The 19646-nt window shown below is 45.2% G+C and overlaps 1 long non-coding RNA gene across 1 annotated transcript; it reads left to right on the forward strand.

The window, feature by feature from the left end:
• The first annotated feature begins 5335 nt into the window (after positions 1–5335).
• Positions 5336–12679, forward strand: LOC123950849. The gene is made up of 4 exons (XR_006820313.1): positions 5336–5542; positions 6927–7083; positions 11400–11568; positions 11814–12679. It is a non-coding gene; the product is annotated as an uncharacterized LOC123950849 (long non-coding RNA).
• The last annotated feature ends 6967 nt before the right edge of the window (positions 12680–19646 follow it).

The following is a 19646-nucleotide window of genomic DNA, read 5'->3' on the forward strand; positions in this document are numbered from 1 at the left end:
ATCGGCTCCATGGGCTTCCCCCTGCCAGTCTTCAATGCGGGGAGTTCTCTTCTCATCTTTGTTTTAATTTCACACTCGCTGTGGGGGTCCCCTCTACTCCCTTAGTTTTAATGACTCTCTCTTTCCCCTGAACTTCAGATTTCCACATCCGACTGCCTACTGAGCGTCACTTGCTGGGTAGATATCAGGCTCCCTAGACACAGCGCGTCCTGGGCTGAGCTCCTGTCTTATCCCCTGATTGGCCCCTCTGTGTGCCCTCTCTTACCATCCACCCAGAAATGGGGGCATTTTCCCGGACTCCTTCCGCACCTCCAACCCCCGCCTCCAGTCAGTCCCTCCGTTCCATTCACTCTGCATCCTGCAACCCTCAGACGTACAGTCATCTCCATCTTCCTTCCTTGCATCCTCAGTCAAGCAAGTGCGGTTTCCCGCCTCGATTACGGCCACCTGCTCCTGTCTCCAGCCCCGAAACCTTGTTCTCCCTTGTTTGTTCTCTGTAGCCAGAGAGAACGTGCTATGGAGCGAATCAGTCCGTGTCATTTCCATCTTAAAAACTTTCAAGTCTTCCCAATCCCCTCATGAAGAAGTTATCTCTTTGATATGGTTATAAAACTCTCCATGATCTCATTTTCCTTCTCCTTTTTAGTTTCATTTTTTTAAAGTATAAAATTTATTAAGCCAACAGGACTTTGCTTTACTTCCCCCAAATATAGGCCAAAATCCGTAGTTAGGAGAACGGACTTTGGCAGCAGACTGTTCAGGCTCAAATTCCAACTCTGTTACTTACTAATGTTTGACCTCAGGCAAGTTACTTAACTGCTCGGTGTGGTTTTCCTATCAGTAAAATGGGAGGATGGTTGAGTTATGGCGAGGATTACTTGAGCTGCTGAGTGGAAAGTAGTCAGAGCCACGCCGGGGCGGAACCGGCATTGCAGCGTTACCACGAAAAGATCCCGTCTGCCCCACGTTGGGGGTTCCAGAGCAGAGCTCCAAACCCTGAAGTACAACAGACTGTGAGCCAGCCTCACCGAGGTGAGCATTTTTTCTTCTTTTTTCCAATGATCGCTACTTCGATTCCTTTTGAAAACAGTTTGAAAAGAAGAGGTTTTTGTTGTTCCTGTTTTGCTGGCCTTCGACCCCAGACTTGGTCTGGGTTTTCGATCCAGGGTGTGCTTTACCTCTTCCCAGAATACTCTTCCCGTTCCCACGGGCTCTCTCTGAGCTGGAGGTGTTCCTCCTGTGAGTCTTCCACAAGGCTGGCGCCCGCTTACACATCCCCCTGGCACGCTGTGTCCTCTCCCTTGCCACTTCCCATTCTGTGTCAGCATCTCCCTTTCGCTGCCGGCTGTCTTCCGCGGGAACGCGAGCCTCGTGGGGGTGGAGACTGCTGTCGGGGCCCCGTTATATCCCCTGTGCCTGGCAGAGTATGTACTCAGCGAATCAGAGACTCACTGAGTGTCAGGAGCCTCCTTCTTCTTTAGGCGCCATCTCACCAGGACAGAAATGATTCCGTGTAAGAGCAGATTCACCCACTTTAAAAATGCCATTTGTTTATTTTCCCTTTGCTTCTGACATTACGTGGCACTGCCTTAAACAGCACTCATAACTAGCTCCAGCTTCGCTGCTTTCAAATTCAAACGAGGCCGAAGGGAGGCAATGCATCTTCTAGGAGTGTGTGTTTGAAAACCTTTTCAACACGCGAGGAAGTTTTCTCCGCGCCGCGTGTGAGAACCAGGTGTGAAGGCATCACTCCTGAATCGCTTTTGTCCTAATTAATTTTTTTTATTGAGGTGTAAGCCACATACGGCAATATTAAATCTGTTGTCTTGAGTCTATCCCAAGACCCTTAGTGGTGGGGATCTCGATCTTGGGTGAATGGTAAAGAAATGTCTGTCTAGGAGCCTCTGAAATCAGGGTCTTGGGGCAATTCCTCGTTCACTCGCATACGGAGCAGTCCCTGCCTTTCCGGTGCGCAGGCCCCTGGGAAGCCCCGATTCCCTGTTAGGCACTTACTGCTGAGATTTCATCTCACGGTCATAAATTATTCAACAAACACTCCTAAGTCCTTCCTAGGAGGTTGGTACTAGTACCCACAGAGAAACACAAAGACAAAGGCATGGTCCTGCCCTGCAGAGGAACCATCTAGAACAGTCACCTGCTGCCCTTAAGTGCCTCTGCACCTGAAAGGAGTGCAGGCACCTGTCCCAGGGCTTCTGCTCCTCCTGTCTTGGGCACGGATTTCTTACCGATGCTGGCTTTCTGGACTCTGTTTCATGGCTTTTCCTTTATCTCTTCCCTGGCTGCAACCCAGACCTAAAACACATTTTTTGTTTTTGTTTTTGTTTTCATCCAGGATTCTTTCCCTCAGTCTTCTGAAATATCATTCTGGGCAGCATGTCACTGAAGAAATGGAGAATAGGGAGAGAAGTTATACAGCATCCCGCAGTCAGATCATCTAGAATCCGAACGCAGGGCTCTTTGAAAAGCCCTCCACGGGCTCTCCCAACCTCACCTCTAGATGCCCGCCATGCTGTATTTATTTATTTACTTTTTGCAGGGGTGATGTGGGGGGGTTCTGTCTCTTTCCTCTCCGTGCTTCCTCTGGGCCACTCCCAATAGAAAAATCATCTGTTCTCATGCTTGTTTATGCTGAGCAATTCAGCTCTCTCCATTTCCTACCCCGAGATGGCTTGGATTTCCTCTGCCTGCAGGCGGGCCACCGAGGCCCTTTGCTGGACCATGCACCCCTCCCCCCACTGCTCCCCACTCCTCTGGAGGCGCCAGTGGACTTAGTCACATCTGGTGTAAGTGACACTGTCTCCTGTTTTCCTCACAGAAGTTCGAGACCTGGGGACGACTTGGAAGACGAAGAAGAGTTTCTTTACTGAATGCATCCCTTCGGCACTTAAAGGATGGGGGCCAAGGCGTGCTCAGGATCACGTTCCGTTCCTATCTCCTGCACACAGGGGGGCATTTGACACACACTGATTACTGAAGGTGCTTCCGGTTTCTGCGGGAGCTGCACTGGACTTAAATGGGTTCATTTTCCCCCAATAGCTCAGCATCACCTACTCGTTCCAGTCACGCGGCATATGCTGTATTGCAGCACGTTGGGGCACGATGAACTTGAACCAGGTACAGTCATCCGTTGCAGGCTTCTCACAGCAGTCTCATGACGTCTAAGGCAAAGCAGCAAGGATCTGGCAAAACGTTTTGACTTCGCAGACTGTGGTGTTGTTCTCTTCAGGGGCCCTGGCTGCCCGTATCCCCGAGATAGAATGAACTTTTGACTCTGGGCCCAGCACAAAGCCTCAAGCTGTTCCCTGCAGGAGTGGAGAGCTCGGATGGGGTTAAGGACTTTGGTGGCTTTTGCTAAGGCTTTAAAGGCAGCTTCATCTGCGTTTGCATCAGCAAGAAGGTCTGTGCCTGAGAAGCAGGCCAAGCAGCCAGAGATCGGAGCTCATTCTGAATATACCGTCCAGGTTCCTGCGAATCCAGCGATTGGGACCGATGTCTGACAGTTGTGTTTTTCTTTAAATAAACCCAGCAGCTTTGCCCCCAGCCGCCGTCTCCCGTGTGTGTTTCAAAAACACCGTGTCCTTGAAAGGAGTCTCGCCTCTTACGCACCCTGTTCATTTTCTCAGGTGAAATGATCTCGCAGAACCATTTTAACTTAATGAAATTACTAGCCTGGGCCAAAAAGCTTTACGTTTGAACAGGACATTTCTTTTACTTCCAGAGTGTGGCTTTTCAGCGAGGAAACTGACGGTGATCTAGCTGTTGACCTTAAAGATGAAATATTTGCCTTTCTGCGTTGTGTACTTTCTCCGGAGAAAGTTCTGCTGTGTTCCCGGTCCGTCGGTGAAATACTGCGGTCCCCCACACACGGAGGACGCTTTGGACCTTACATCAACGATGTCATAGGTTTCTCTCCTTCCATCACCTGCCGCCTGCATTTTGTTTGGAAGCCAGAACAGCGGAGCCGCGGGTGCTGTCTGAGCAGATTTCTTCGCCGTGTTCTCTTCTCGTTGTGAGTCGCTGCTCCATAAAAAAATAACACTGCAGCTTCCTCTCGGCACCGGTGCTGCGGCTCCACCGTGAGCACTGCAGCACGCTCTGGACGACGCTTCTAGAGACTCCATAATTTCTTCCCGACCCCAGCCGGGGTCAGTTTATTTCCCGAAGCTCGCAGAAGAATAGCCCTTGTCGTTCCCGTCCTAGCCTGGGTGCATTCCAGCTTGCCCCTATCTGAAAAGAAAATCTGAATGTTTTGAAATGTTATTCCTCAGGAAGTAGGCAGAGAAACACCTTAGATTAATAGTCTCTTATGTGCTAAAAAGAAAAAAAAAGGTTTTGTGAGTCACATTAGAATGCTGCTCAACTACTCTAACCGACTAGGGTGTTTATGGTCACTTTGTGGCTTTGTTCCCGCCCCTTCCCCTTAACGTATTATTCAATAACCTGATCGTTCTGTGATTCTTGAACTCCTTATCCATGAACTCTCCAACACACATCTATAATGCGTCTCTCGTGTACAAGATGTTATGTAGGTCTTTGATTCTGCCCTCCCACTCGCCAAAGAAAAGCACAAAAAATAGGTTGCTGACATCCATAGGTTTACAAAGCAGATAAGGCAGATAATAACTGATGTGTACCACACAGGGCGGCTACAAATTCCTTTGTGCTGCATGCTTCTAACTTTTTTTTTTTTTTTACAATTTCCAAATTACTTCCACCTGGACCATCTGATGTGCACGCTGCGGTGTATACACGTAGAGCTGGGGTTAGAACGCGCACCCTCTGATTCTCTTTCCTTTGGTAATTTTGACTTTTTCATCCTCACGCCAACTGTATTTTACCTGGTGCTAAAACTGCACTTAAAGGATATGTTTGCTTTTCTGAAAACGTTGTCAAGGAATGCATAAGGAGGTTTTCTTTCATCTTCATAATTTCCCCTGTGTCATCGAGGTTGATCGTTATGGTATTTCCTTACGTGCCTGCTTATTTTCCTTCATCCCGAGACCATTTGGAAAAGAGGGCATATTGTAATTAGAATGTTCCTCGGGACGCTGGACGCCAGACTGCGTGTCTGGCAGGACAGCAGCAGGAGACAAAGAAAACACTGGAAAAGGTACTGGTAACTACCACTTAAAATACGTGCAAAGAGGAAGGAATTTCCTTCTTTAGAAGATACAGCTAATTTACTCTTAAGAAGGGACACGACGATCTAGAGCAGATGGTACTGGTCATTTACCCCACAAAGAGGAAAAAATAAAACTATAATTCTTAAATTAACTTCCCTCTCAATTATGATCTCTATGTCTCCTCCAGAGAGAAAATTCTATGATTCTAATTATGTTCTGTGACTGTGGGTCTCAACTTCTCGAACAACAACAACAATAACAAAGACCACAAGCTTACGGTGAAGCGGAGACATGAAAGCAACCAGTTGACATGACAGATTCTGAAATTGGAGCAAAACTTAACGATTCTCACCCCATACCCCCACCAGCTTACATGACTCGGTTCAACTTTGTGCCGGGTAAGTAAAATCTGAAAGAAGAGTCACGTCATTGAGTCTGTGCAACAGAGACAAAATGACGGATTATCGACGACACGTTATTCCATCCTGGGAGGACAGACCTATTTAGGTGACCTAAAATGTGACATTTAGGGTTTGTTTTTTCTAGGAGAGCACTTTCGTATTTGTTATCAGAGCAACCTTATGACATGGGAAATGTGACCGTCAGCATGACCTAAGTCAGAGGTTCTAAAAAGATTTTTTTCTTCCTCAAAGTACCCAAGCGACATGATATACTGAAGTCAGTAATAGTGCTCATGGCGCAGCAGTTCTCAGGAGAGGTGCTCTCCCATCCTCCCCAAGAGGCATATTAGAAATCTAAGAAGGGGGTTCACTTCTTAGTAAACTTGATTTATACCTCACTATCAACCAAGAAAGATGCTCTTCCCAGTCTACTGCAGGTATGAATTATTATTTCTCATGGAATAGAATATTATTTCTAACTGAATAGCTGTCTTCGATTACCTGGGAGTCCTGTAAATATCAGTTGAAGAATTCAAGGAGATCACCGGGATTTCTTCACCATCAGAGCGCGGGGGGCAGGAGAGGGGCACATGGGGAGAGTGTCATTTTTCCAACTAATCCCTACCTTGAGATGGTTTGGATAGACATAAAGGGCATATGGCAGAACCATATAGGGAATCCCTTTGGAGAACGTGGGGGTTCATCGGCTGTACAAGTCATGGCTGCCAGGTACATGAATTTGTTATTAACCTAGTCATGAAGACACTGACTTTTCCGTTATGTCATGGGGAAGAATTACAACTACATGCCTGTAACGTGCATGTATGCGTTTCACAACATGATCTCAGACACAAACCCTGCTGTCGTCTTACTTTCGAAGAAAGAATAGCGGCAGAGTGAATGCTAAGTTAGCATTTGTTTATAGGGTGGGTGGGTCAGTCGTTTCCTTGACGGGCAAAGGTGCTGCTCATACCTCCTGAGGGATGTCCCATGTGAACCATCTAGAGGTTGGATGAATGTGACAGAAAAATTTGAAGATGGGATATTAGTGCATTCTACCCCAAAGTGGTTGTTCTGAGAAGTAGGTCCCTTTTTTGACAAGAAAAAAACCAATGTTGAGTGGCTGGAGCATTAGAGGGAACACTGGATAATGGGACCAGCAGGAGGGGACTGGATAACGGGACCAGCAGGAGGGGACTGGATAACGGGACCCGGCTATAGCACCAAGTGCCTTTGGTGCCGGGTTAACTGCTCCTGAGATGGAAACATGATGGAAGTTTGCTAGCAGTGGTACGTCTTGAGTAGATCCGTGTTTTCAAACACTGACTTTGTAGCAATGTATGAAACAAAGGCTGATTAGGAGACTCTCATAATATTCCAGGTGAAGGGTTTGAGGGCAGCAATTGGGACACCAGCAGGACTCTACCCTGAGGAGTCAAATGGAAGAGAAATGGAGACAGAGCTGCAGGATCTGGAGCTGACCAGATATGGTCGCAGGGTGTTGCGCACGGAGTCAGGACTGACCTGAAGGCCAGCTGGTGAGTATGTAGAATGTATTTTCCCAATGAAATAATATTCCAGTGATTATGTCTCCATTTTTACCCATAAAGTACAGTTTAATTCATCATGTGGCCCCTAAATTAGAAAAGTGTGATCGGATGACATTCAGAGGTCAGTGCAAGAGATGAGAGAGAGTTCACCGACGACGTGTGCTTCTGACGGGTGTGGGAGAAAAGAGGAAAGAGAAGATGATTCCCAAGTTTTAAGCTGGTGAATAGGGAGATAATGATGTTATTCATGGAAAGGGGAGCACAGAGGGAAAGTGGAATTTGAGCTCTTGTCGAGTGTCCAAATACATGCTTGCCAGCGTTGTGTACATCATCAGTACCCTCCGAAGGCCAAAGACAACGCGGGCCTTCGGCTCCTAGATGGGGTTTAGAAAGAGGCTGAGAGTCTGATAGTCGATTCTACACAGAGGCGATAGTCGAAACTGCAGGAATGTATGGGATACTGTTGCTAATAATAAGTCTAAATATAGATAATAATACGTCTACATAATAATAAGTCTAAAAAGAACAGAGGAAGGGCCCAGGGAGGTCTTTGGAAAACAAGAGCAATGTTGGTAACATCCAGGGTAGGTTTGGGTAGATGCAGAAATCACAGATCAAAAGTGCACCACTGAAACACGCAGCTTCTCTGGAATCACAACGTGTGTGTGTGTGTGTGTGTGTGTGTGTGTGTGTGTGAGGTCAAATATTGTATCCTGGTTTCCACTCCTTCAAGTAAGCAGGGCAAAGGGGACACGGTCTGTCCGTGCTCTCCGTTGTCAATCCTGGTGTGGCATTTATCTGCCGCTGGGGTTGTTTTCTCTTGGAAAGATTAAAAAATGCTAAGGCTCTATGTTTGGGCCCACGGAGCCACTCTCCGGGTTGTCAGATGCGTGCTCCCCGGTTGGTTTGCCGGCAACCTCTGATTTGAGGCAGAAGAAGTAGTAGTCACTGCAGAATGAGAAATGATTCATTTCTGGCTCAACTTTAGCCTTGGGCCTGCTCCTACATAAAGAATCGCCTGGTGAGCCTGATTATATGCAGAGCTTAGAGGCTTGGACTTCCAGAAAGTGCTCTCTTAATCATTTCACTCAGGTCCTCAACCTGACTGAGCCAAGAGCCCCGAAGCGGAAATGCCAAAGGCTTATCTGTTTTCCACCAGCGTCTTAAGGGATTTTACTACTCTTGGGGCTTCTGGGGCCTGATGTGTCCCTTGCCTTGTCCCCTCCCACCCTCCCCCGAGTGTGTTGAATGTAAAGACTAATTGAGGAAAGCCTTGTGAGTTATCATGGCTGCTAACACGGATTCTGAACCCCCTCACTTACCCCCGGCTCCCTTGCTGGGCTCTGGCAATCTCTCTATCTTGCTTCTATCTGTCTTCAGCTTTATTTCCTTTCCCAGGTCCTTTCCAGGTTCCCCTCCCTCTTGACAGCCTATTTCATACCCCACTCTCCTGAGTGGGGAGAGGGTCGCTCATGAGAGGGTCTTGCGGTAATGGAAACCAGGTCCCACGGGTGCCCACTGCCTGTCCCTGAAAGCTTTTTCATCGTGTCCCTCGTTACCCCAGAGAATAATTACCTCAAAGACCAGTCCCAGCGCCTGGTATTTCAGTGCATCTCATTACGTCCGCTTTTTGCCAAGCCCGCCGGGAAGTGCCAGAAATCAAATCAGGGTTGCCGGCAGCCCTGCCTGCCTTGCCCACTCGGCCACTCCGCTGCGACACTAATGTTCCCTGATTGCAAACCCTGTTATCATCGTCTCTGAATTAGCTGCGCCTCCCGAAAAGGCATAATGGCCGGGCAGTGCTGGAGTCTGGCTTTAACTGTCTGTCAGAGCCCGGGCTAATGAATTCCATTAGCATATCGGCTTGCGGGCTTGGGGAGCCCAGAGGGAGCCAGGCCGCCCAACCCGCTGGCAGAGCAGGGCCAGGGCCCGCTGGCCCCTGGGACTCTGGTCAGGGGACCGCCCTGCACAGGACTGTGGGCAGAAGTGGGAAGGTGATTTGTTACTGTGTTACTGGAGCGGGGAGAAAATGGGGTGGCAGGAGAGAGGACATCTTTTGACCGTGGGCCTACCTCGGGCGTTTTTAAGGATGGGAAAGCCTGGAGAGCGCCCCAAGGCACTCACAACCTGATCGTCTCTTCTTTTGGGGAATTTGAATGTACGGAAGCAGGGGGTAATTTCCACGCGGCTTAAAGAAAAATGGTTTGAGGTGTTCGTGTGATGTTAATTTCACTTCAACCGTAATGACCCTGGTTGGCATCACTGCTCTGATGGTCGGCATCTTCCCTAGCAAGCTTGTTGAGAGTGGGGGACGGCTTACTGACCAAGACACGCCGGCTCAGCCCTACCCTAAAATCCAAGCCCCAGGCTGGTAGATTACAGAATCATTAGCAGCCGAAGCTAGCATTTTCCTAGTACACAGACTTGAAGGGGATGTGTATTCGTCGCTGAATTTACATTAATGTTGAGGCTAAACTTACTGTAAGTGCAGGTACCCGGGTTGCTAGGCAACCAGTGGTGATTCTTAGGCCCAATATTCACCTCTTAAAATTATGCTTAATGGGTGTAACCTTCGATTTAGTTCGAGATTCCTTTAAAAATGCATAGCTTGAAATTCTTTATGTTAATAAACTTTTAAATATTGCAGCATGGTATTGATACTGAATGTGTGACAGGCACTGAATTTCAGAAAGGTTCCTTAAAACTGTACCAACTCGTGGTTACAGCTAAATTATTCTGTCCACCAAAATAACTTTTGAATAAATTAACAAATTAATTAGCATTATCCTCAAAGACGTGGTGAAAACCTGCATATTTCTGGGTAAAAGATTGCAGACATAGCAAATGTAATTATAAGCGCTGTACCTGGTAAGTTCAGTCTCTGTTTTTTTTTTTTTTTTTCATTTTAGTCTATTGTCTCTTATTAAATAACATCACTTTTCAATCTTTACCATCAACAGGAAAAGTACAGGGAGGAACTTTGACTTACTGCATTGGACGTAGCAGTAAAAACTTAATATTTATTTTGGAAAGACCGTCCACAAGAGTCGAACATATTTTCCATGCAGAGTGATTAGAATACTGAAACATTTTTTATGAACTTCTTATTTTACTGTTCTATCATTTGCTAATTTTTTTGTTGTTGCAATGTTATTTATTTGTTTCTCCTTTCTTAAAAGTAAATACAGTTGTGCCTCTTTTTATGGAACACACGCATGACCTGTTGTTTACTTGAACACTTGGAAGTTGAATGAGCACAACAAAATAAAGTTAAATAAATCACGGACTAGTGCAGACAGGACCGGCGTTTATTTATCAACAAACCCTTCTCGTGCCTCCCCACCCTAATTTCTTGCTTCAGAACACTGTGTTCTTTCATTTCCTGTGGGACACTGGTGTCCCCCACCAGCCCTCTCGGCAAGGTGGATGGTGATTAGTCTGCCCTGAACCAGTCACAGTAATTCCTGTCCCTTTGACCACCTTTGGCTTAGGGCATGGGATATGATTCTGGCCAAAGAGATAGGAGGAAAATACAAGAGAAAGATATGCCTAACTTTTCAGTCTAGCATCTGGATGTCATGTGACCATGTGATGTTTGAAGCCACTGCACCAGATTAAAACCACAAAGGACGCCAACAGGAATATAAGCCTGAAGGTAGCCGATAGGAAAATGTCGTTGTTGAACCACTGAATTAATTCACCCTGGAACTTTGGGACTCTTCTTATGTGATATAATACGTTTGTCTTATTGTTTAGGCAGTAAAGTTTCCATTTTTTTTAAAAGATTTTATCCATTTATTTGAGAGAGAGAGAAAGAGAGAGAGCAAGGGGGGACAGGAGTAGAGGGAGGGGGACAAGCAGACTCCACGCTGAGCATGGACGGAGCCTGACGGGGGCTCGATCCCACAACCCTGCGATCATGACCTGAGCAGAAATCAAGAGTCAGGGGTGCCTGGGTAGCTCAGTGGGATAAAGCCTCTGCCTTGGGTCGGGTCATGATCACAGGGTCCTGGGATCGAGCCCTGCATCAGGCTCTTTGCTCAGCAGGGAGCCTGCTTCCCCCCTTCTCTCTCTGCCTGCCGCTCTGTCTACTTGTGATCTCTCTGTGTCAAATAAAAAAACAAAATCTTAAAAAAAAAAAAAAGAGTCAGATGCTTAGCTGACTGAGCCACCTAGATGTCCCAAACTTTCCATTTCTTGTAGGCAAGACATCGTGACTGATATTACCTGGCATTGTCTTATTTTTATGTAGGATGTATGCAAAGACAAATGTTTATCATCTCTCATCTATCTTATTTTCTTAGATCATTACAATTGCAGACAATGGACAGTATTTCCCTTTGTTTCAATCGGCTGGCTCTGTGCAGCAGAGTATATTCGCACTTGGCTTCCACACTGCCATCAGCTGAGCTGATTGATTGATTGTTCTGTTCATCGATCATTAGTGGACAAGCCCCTCTGCCAGCTACCTAGGTACGGTTATAAATACAACACAATCCCTATAATCAAAGGGTATTCAAAAAGACAAACCTGAAGTTTTGGTGCATACTAAGAACGCATCTTTGACTGGAGGTGAGGGGCAGGGTGATGGATGGATAAGGGAGGGAGGAAAGAGCTTAAGTTGTATTTTTAGCAACAAAGCCCTGTTAGTAATTACATTTTCCATGAAAAGACATCGGCTCTCTCAGTGTGTTTTCTTTTTACGTGTTTGCAAGCAGGGTGAGCGGAGGTTACAATGGAGCGCGGCTAGAAGTTGTCATGCAGCGTGGCTGGTAATGACCAGGAGCGACGGTAGCACCGGGGTGTGGAGTGGTCATCAGAGCTTCAGTACGGACTAAAACGGACAACCGTACAGCCCAGACAGACTCCTCTCATTGTATAGAGGCCGATCAGAGAAGGGATGGGCGGGTGGACACGTAAAGGACAGAGGCTCTTACTGTGGCCGACTTCATTCCAGCCAGGCCGAATTATTCACCATTCCCCAAATACAGGCTATCCCACCGCCGGTACCTTTGCACACATTATGACCTTTACGTGAATTGACCTCCATTCCCTGTTTGTTCACTAGATCTCATTTATTCTTCAAGTACATGTTGTTCGCTAGATCTCATTTATTTTTCAAGGACGTCTCCACCACCAACACTCAGGTGGCCACCTCCTGTGAGCCCTCTCGGGGCCCCTATCCGTCCCTGGAAATAGTTAATTACTCTCTTCTTCTGCTCGTATCTGATACGGTATCACGCATTGCACACTTACATGGCGATGATTGCTTTTGATGACTTTCTTCCCCAGCATCCTGGCGCTTCTTTGGGGCAGGACCCATCCCTTGTCCCTGTTTGTGTTTTCGGTGCCTAACACTGTACCAGGCATGTAGTAGACAGTCTTTACAGCCGCCACCCTGGTGGTTACGTGGGGGAGCCTTCGCGACCGTATTGTGAAGGATGAAAGAAGGAAGCGCTACTGTTCTGTCTGTGTCCACGCTCCCCTTTCACGCAGCACTGGGCTGCATTCGCCAGTCTAGGCTTCAAACCCACAGATGGGCTGAACCAACTCCCCTGGGTGCGTATTGTTGAATCTATGATTATCTGTGTCTTTCCTTTCTCTCCTTTGCTGTTATCTGGGACTTTTAGGCATTGATAATGCTTTATAAAGGGACAAAGAGGAAAGACGTGAATCACCGAGTCAGTTGCTCTCAGTAACCTATGGGGAGAAGGCAGTGAAGTTAAACTTATGCTGACGTGACTGTGGGGTTTCCTTTCTTCTCCCTGGGGCCCCTTAACTGAGAGAATAGGTAAGAGGAAATGACATCCGGGCCTAAGTTGGCAGGTGGGTTGGATGAGACCCAAGAACCCCACTTATTTTATAATTAGGAGCTACAGAACAGGTAACAACTTGACTCCTGCCTTTCTTCCCGTTATTCCTGGGAGAACCCCGGTGGAGTGTGTCTCTTGCAGTCTCTTTGCGTCTTTGATAAACAGAGCAGTTAGGCCTGAGAGAGCTGTGAAATGAGTAAGAGAATATTGATGCCCCACTATTTAATTGCCTTCTAAATCCATGGTAAATTTTGCAATGATTTTAAACTCTGAAAGAATAGCAGACTCATTGATTTCTATAATTCATTTATTTAGGGATTTCTATTATCAACTGAATTTGATTGATGGCTTTATGACAAGTAGCTTGTGCTCAGCATATACCCGCACTCTGTGAGCTCACTCAGCCATAAACAATGTGTGATATAATTCTTGGATCGTTTGCTGAGTCTGTACTTTGCTATTTGGGGAACAACTGATTGAGATTCCTTAAGTGAATGAGGTATAGTGAAATTCCCACTTAGTTTCCCTGGCTAAGAGAGAAAGAAAAAAGGAAAGAAAGAAAGGTATTTGTATGTAGACCCTGAGAATTCCCCAAGTCCTATTTTGAGAGTTTGGTGCCCTTTTACTCCAAAATTTCGAAGCCCCCATCAGGATCCAGCCCACAGCAGAGGCCCCGGGGACAGAAGCAGACTGGTGCCCTCTGTAGGCTGTCCTGGGTGAGCCCAACCGTCTGTCTGTCTCTAGCAGACATTGTTTGTGATAGTTGACAGTGATGATATGGCTTCATCAAACATTAAAATGGAGCCCCGTAAATCACTTTAGTTTGTTTTTCTTACAAAAGACTTTGATTCACAACTTCTACAGGGATGGAAATCAAGTGCATTTGCTATTTTAGAGAAAATGAGATGTCGTTATGTAAGACCGCAGTTCTGAAAATTCATTTGCCAGTAAGATATCGTTGACTCTAAATATTCCTTCCCATTGTATTAATATATAAGTGGAAAACTGTGAAACCTATTTAAAAATACCCTTAGTGCTGTTCCTGATTATAAATCAATTAATCTGTATCAAAGACAATCAGAAAATTTAAAACATAAAAGAAATTAATATTACCAATAAAACCACTAACCAAAGATCACCATTATTAATATTTTCGCTAATTAGCTATTGTAACTGAATGATTTTCTTCTTAGACCCCCAAGCAGGCAAAGGTTATAAGGCATGGGTTAATATTCGTCATGATGAGGAGGGTTTCATTTTTTTTTTTGTTATTTACCTAATCTACCAGATAATGTAAAGATTGAGTGGAAGTTGGGTCAGAGGCCACTGTGACAAGGCGGACAAGTGTGTGTTTGCCCTGGACATCAGACATCGCTCATCTCGTGTGAGGCAGCAAATGAAACCGTCACCACCATCCTCTACAAGAGACGAGCAGGAAATTTCATTCTAACCTCACTTGTGGCTTCACAACTTATAAATTAACAAGTAAAAGTGTTAGGTATCTAAAACATGATAAACCTATGAACAGGCAGAACTGAGAGGTGAAGAAATGATGCTACATTTTTAGGTAAGCAGCATGAAAATGTTTACTTGTGGAATGTGACGATCAGTTGATTTTTTCCTACAGATTAGGACAAGATTGAAAAGCACTGCAATAATTTTGGGGAAAGATCAAACAAGAGAATATCTTGACGGACAGCATTCCTACTGTCATTTTATCTCTATTTTACATTAGCTTCCCTGGCCAGAGAAAAAAACATTCTTGGGTATTTAATAAAATGAGTTAACCATTTATACTCAGCATCTTGAGATTTAAAAGACATGACATGAGTAACACATTGAAAAAATAATTTCTTATAAGAATATTATCTGCCTTTTAGGAAGAGTAAAATATTTAGCTAATGCGTGTTTATAAACTAAAAACTAAAATATAAATATATAAAATATAGGTTTTAAGGAAAAACTAAACATAATTTACTAATACTAATATTCTAATCATTGGTGAATTAAACTGTAAAAATAGTATAATGACAAATTGTAATACAAGTATTTGGGGCTTTTAGTGGGCCCCTTTGTAATTAGTATAGTTAATACTTTACAAAATTGAATTGTATAACTGAAATGTTTGTATCATTACAATTCATTGTTAATTATAATAAAAGAAAAAGTGACAGCAATACATCAAAGATGAAGTCAATCCAATAAAACTTGTATTATTGTCCATGGAGTCTACTACTATTCCAATACTGAGAGGAGGACAAAAAGATATTGGGGTACTTTTTTTTTTTTTTTGCCTTTCTCAGTTTCTTCTTTTTTTGAAAAAAATATAGTTATTTTTTCTAAATATCCATCACTACTGCTCAATAAATTGGACATAAATTTAAAGTTAACTTCAATCCCATTATATTTTTTGTTTCAATCCATTCTTGGGGGTAGTGTATTTTTGAAGTTTGTATCTTATAAATTTTATTTAAGAACTAAAGCTTTAATGTCTCAAGGAGCAGCCCTTAGTTCTGTCCATCAGTGGATGAAGTCCTCGTCAGTCTACTTATATGCTTTTTATTCAATATGCATTGATCATACAATATCACTCTGGGCTTGTGATTCAAAGCCAAGATGTTTTAACTCTTTAAATCTATTAGGAGACAGTCTACTCAATTCCCTTACTGATTCTTGATGCTGTTCTTTAAATTTCATTGAGTTTGGTCATATTGTCATTGACATGTGGTGACCAGAAAAGGCGGACTCTTGGCTGCCTTAGACATGTTTAGGCTTGAAAATGTTTTTATTTCTGAAACATTTCCAGGAGTCTTCAACATTGTGTTTCTCTAGAGTCATAGGAACAAAATAAGCTGATTTTAGGAAGAATAGGAAAACAATTTTCTAGAATTTTAGCAATTGGTAAAATCTCATATTTTACACGCATATATTCTATATTACTATTTCTAAAGTTTATCTTTAATACTGGTACACATTAAAGATAATCTACCATTTTTCTATTTAGGCAGACTTGGAAGGTTTTTGTTTGTTTGCGTATTTATTTATTTATTTCTCCCTATAAGTTTGGATAGCTCACTGCAGAGATCAATTTCATATCACTTACAAACTTGATTTCATTTGGTCCTTTTTTTTTTTTCCTTCCTTTTTTAGGATTCTTTATAAAACCGGTTCATCAGCGATACCACTACTAACACTTCATCATCCAGAGAAATTCCCATTAACCTTTCTCCTTTGCCCTTGTTTGTAGGGCGATTCCCTCTCTGTGTGAAAAACTCCCATTACAACTGAAAAAACCCCAAACTCACTTTGTGTGTGTGTGTGTATGCGTGAGTGTGTGCTCACAAGCATATGAAATGTTGGTATGGAACTTTGTCAAAGTGTATTCGAAAGTTTAAATGAATAGCATTCATTGGTTTGTCTTTGGACTTATATATTCCTATGTTCTCTGTTCTCTCCTTGGCTCATTTTTAGCTTTATTATGGAGATTTTCAAACACACAAAAGGAGAAAGAAAAAGGTAATCAACCACTGCAGGTACATCTTATTGACAGTCTGCTTTCTTTCTTGATACATCTGTTCTTTTTCCTAACTTTTCTTTTTTTTAAAAAATATTTTATTTATTTGACAGAGAGAGATCACAAGTAGGCAGAGAGGCAGGCAGAGAGAGAGGAGGAAGCAGGCTCCCCGCGGAGCAGAGAGCCCGTTATGGGGCTCGATCCCAGGACCCTGGGATCATGACCTGAGCCGAAGGCAGAGGCTTTAACCCACTGAGCCACCCAGGTGCCCCCCTAACTTTTCTTTTTGGGGTATTTTTAAAAAGATCTTATTTATTTGAGAGAGAAAGAGAGCATGTGTGCGTGGGAGAGATCTTGAGCAGGGGGCAGGGGTAGAGGAAGAGAGAGAAGTAGACTCCTCAATGAGCAGGGATCCCAGGACCTTGGGATCATGACCTGAGCCGAAGGCAGACGTTGAACCAACTGAGCCACCCAGGCGCCCTCTTTGGGGTATTTTAAAGCAAATCCCAAGTATTATATAATTTTATTCATAAATACTTAGTCTGATTTCCAACAGATAAGCAGTCTTTAAAAATAAACTCAACAAAATTTCGAGAATATCTTTGCATCTGGTTCAAGTTTCGCAATTCACCTGAAACATGTTCCTCCTAGATGACTAGGCAACTCATATAAACTGTAGCTCCTCTAGTTATTGCTTTTTTCAAGTTTATGTAGAAGCTATCACCTTATCAAATATAGAAATCAAACTGAGAGGCTTTATTTCCAGGATCTCCCTCGGAGTTTCCGCTGTGACTGTGAGTCCTGCTGGCAAGCTGCCATGCTTCTCCTGTAGGGGTGGTTAATAACAACAGGTTGTACGCTTTGGCCAACAGTTGCTTATTTCACCCTTGAGTTCCTTTCAAAGTCTTGGGTGGATTGGGTCTGGTCCTGGTGATTTATTTACATTTGGTTTTTAACTTAAGTCTAGGAAAATTCTATTCCCTACTGTTTGTTCTAATACCTCTGACTTGTCTGCTTCAAAGTGTTAAAAAACAAAATTCAACCGAGTAAAGCTGAGGATCTAATTGGTTTATTAAGCGATTCAGGAAACCGCATGCGGCACCCATGTGGCTAGTAGAAGAGACTCCGAGGAGCTGTACCAAATGCGGGTTTTTATTGGAAAGCAGGTGGGGCAAGAACTTATTAGCAAAAGAAAAGAAAGAATTGTTCTAGGCCAGGATATTATCTTTTTGGGGCCAGGGGACCTGCGGGGATTTTATCATGCAGATGATTTCACTAGTGCTGAGCAGGAAATTTCCGACTGACTGTGAGAAGGTCACATTCCTGCGACAGGTTGAAATTGTAATTAAGTCTCCTAGAGCTTTCATGGGGTGAGGGTGGGGAAATGACTCCATTTGGGGCTTTTTTTTTTTTTTAAAAACCAAAAGCAAGGCAGAAGTGAGACTCTTTCTAAAGTTTTCTTCATTACAAACTGAGCCAAATAATTCACTGATTCTCCCTCATTGCTTTTTCATCCCCGAGTGACCTTCACCTTTTCTAGCTGTTGTACCTACAGGGTTTGCATTTCGGCTTTGGAGTTAGCAGTTCTCTTTAACTGCTTTCTTTATGGGCCATTTGTTTTTACTTTGCCTCTGACCTGCTCTACATTCCTTTTCTCCAAGAGTAGCAAGTGTTACATTTTAAGCATATTTGTTTGGCCCTTTTATGTTACCAGTTTTGCCCAAGTAGCTGTTGTTTCAGCGCTGTCTGCTCGGATTGGTGCCCACGTTTTTCTTGGTCTTCCAACAAGGTGTTTTAGCAGTCTCCAGGGGTGCTTGTGTATCTTGCAAACTCTTCCTATACTTCTCCTTCCCCGTCTCTGGCAAGCACTGCAAAACCACAAGATGGGATCTGAAGACTTTTCTGTTCCTCTTCAGTGCCTGGATCACAGGCGGGACAGTGGTTCAAGAGTGGGTCTCCCACCAGATACTTCTGGGTGCATCTCGGCACTCACCTGATCACAGATCAGGTGATCTGTGTCGGCTTCTGCAACGTGTTTTCCAGCTTTGTCCTGCAGCCACGCACCTGCCTGCCCCCGTTTCCCTCGCACTGCTATTAGGACTTGCTCCTCCATTCCTTCGGGTAACTGGACAGCGGTGAAAGGTCATTGGAAATCTGGTCCGAACTGAGGTGGAGCCAATTTGACATTTGTGATTTTATCGTTTATGTTTATTATTTAACAGCATGGATACTACCTACAGGTAAGTAAGATGTGAACTTACGTATTATTTAGGTGCAGGAGAAAGGTAACATGAATTACACTTGAACTTAGAATTTTCTGGTAACTGTATTTAAAAAGGTAAAAAGCAAAGGTGAGATGAATTTTAATAACGCGGTTTATCTAGGCCCATATACACACTGCTGAAATATTTCTACCTATCTTGGGCTACATATTTGAAACCGAGCGTGCACTTCGCACTCACTGAGCCTTGCGCTTCGAGCTGGCCACGCCCGGGTTCCCCGCGGCAGCCCGGCCGGTGGCTGCTGTCCTGGGCACTGCAGCCTTCTGCAGGCTGAAACACCAGTCCTGCGACGCTCTAGGAATCCCTGGGATTTCTGTACATGTCTCTGTCTCTGTCTCTATACATACTTGGGTTTTTTCTCGGCTTTCCCCTGCGGCGGCGCACGCGTGCGACACACCGAGGCAGCGATTCCCCCCACGGGGACGAAGCCTACGAACGCAATGACCCTAACGCACTCAGAATATCTCCTCTAATTGAACCGAGATCCTCCCACGACTCACGAAACACCGATCGGGCATCGCAGGCTCCGGGCGCGACGGAACGTCTTCGTGAGTGCGGGACCCGCAAGGCGCGGCGCCTCGTCCGTCCGCGGTCCCGGCCGCGCTCAGACCCGGTTCACCCTCGACGCCTTCCGGACTCCACGGGAGCAACCGGAGGACCGCGGACCTGCGCGGTGACCTGACCTCGTGGGTGCCGGGCCCCCGCGGGACCGAGCGGGTGCGGGACCTTCACCGTGCGCGTCCCAGCCGGGCCTTGTGCTCCGCGGGGCCGCTGGGGGCGGGTGCGCGCGGGGCACAGCGGGGCCACAGTGTTCCGGTCGCGGTCGGGGTCCGGGTGGCGGTGTGCCTGCATGTGCGGGGCGGGGACCGTGCGCGGGAGCGGGGACCGTGCAAGTGGCTTGCGGCTTTTCTGACCCGCACAAGGCACGTCGGGGGACGAGCG

This window comes from Meles meles, chromosome 9 (genome assembly GCF_922984935.1).
Source record: "Meles meles chromosome 9, mMelMel3.1 paternal haplotype, whole genome shotgun sequence".
In the NCBI taxonomy this organism is placed as follows: domain Eukaryota; kingdom Metazoa; phylum Chordata; class Mammalia; order Carnivora; family Mustelidae; genus Meles; species Meles meles.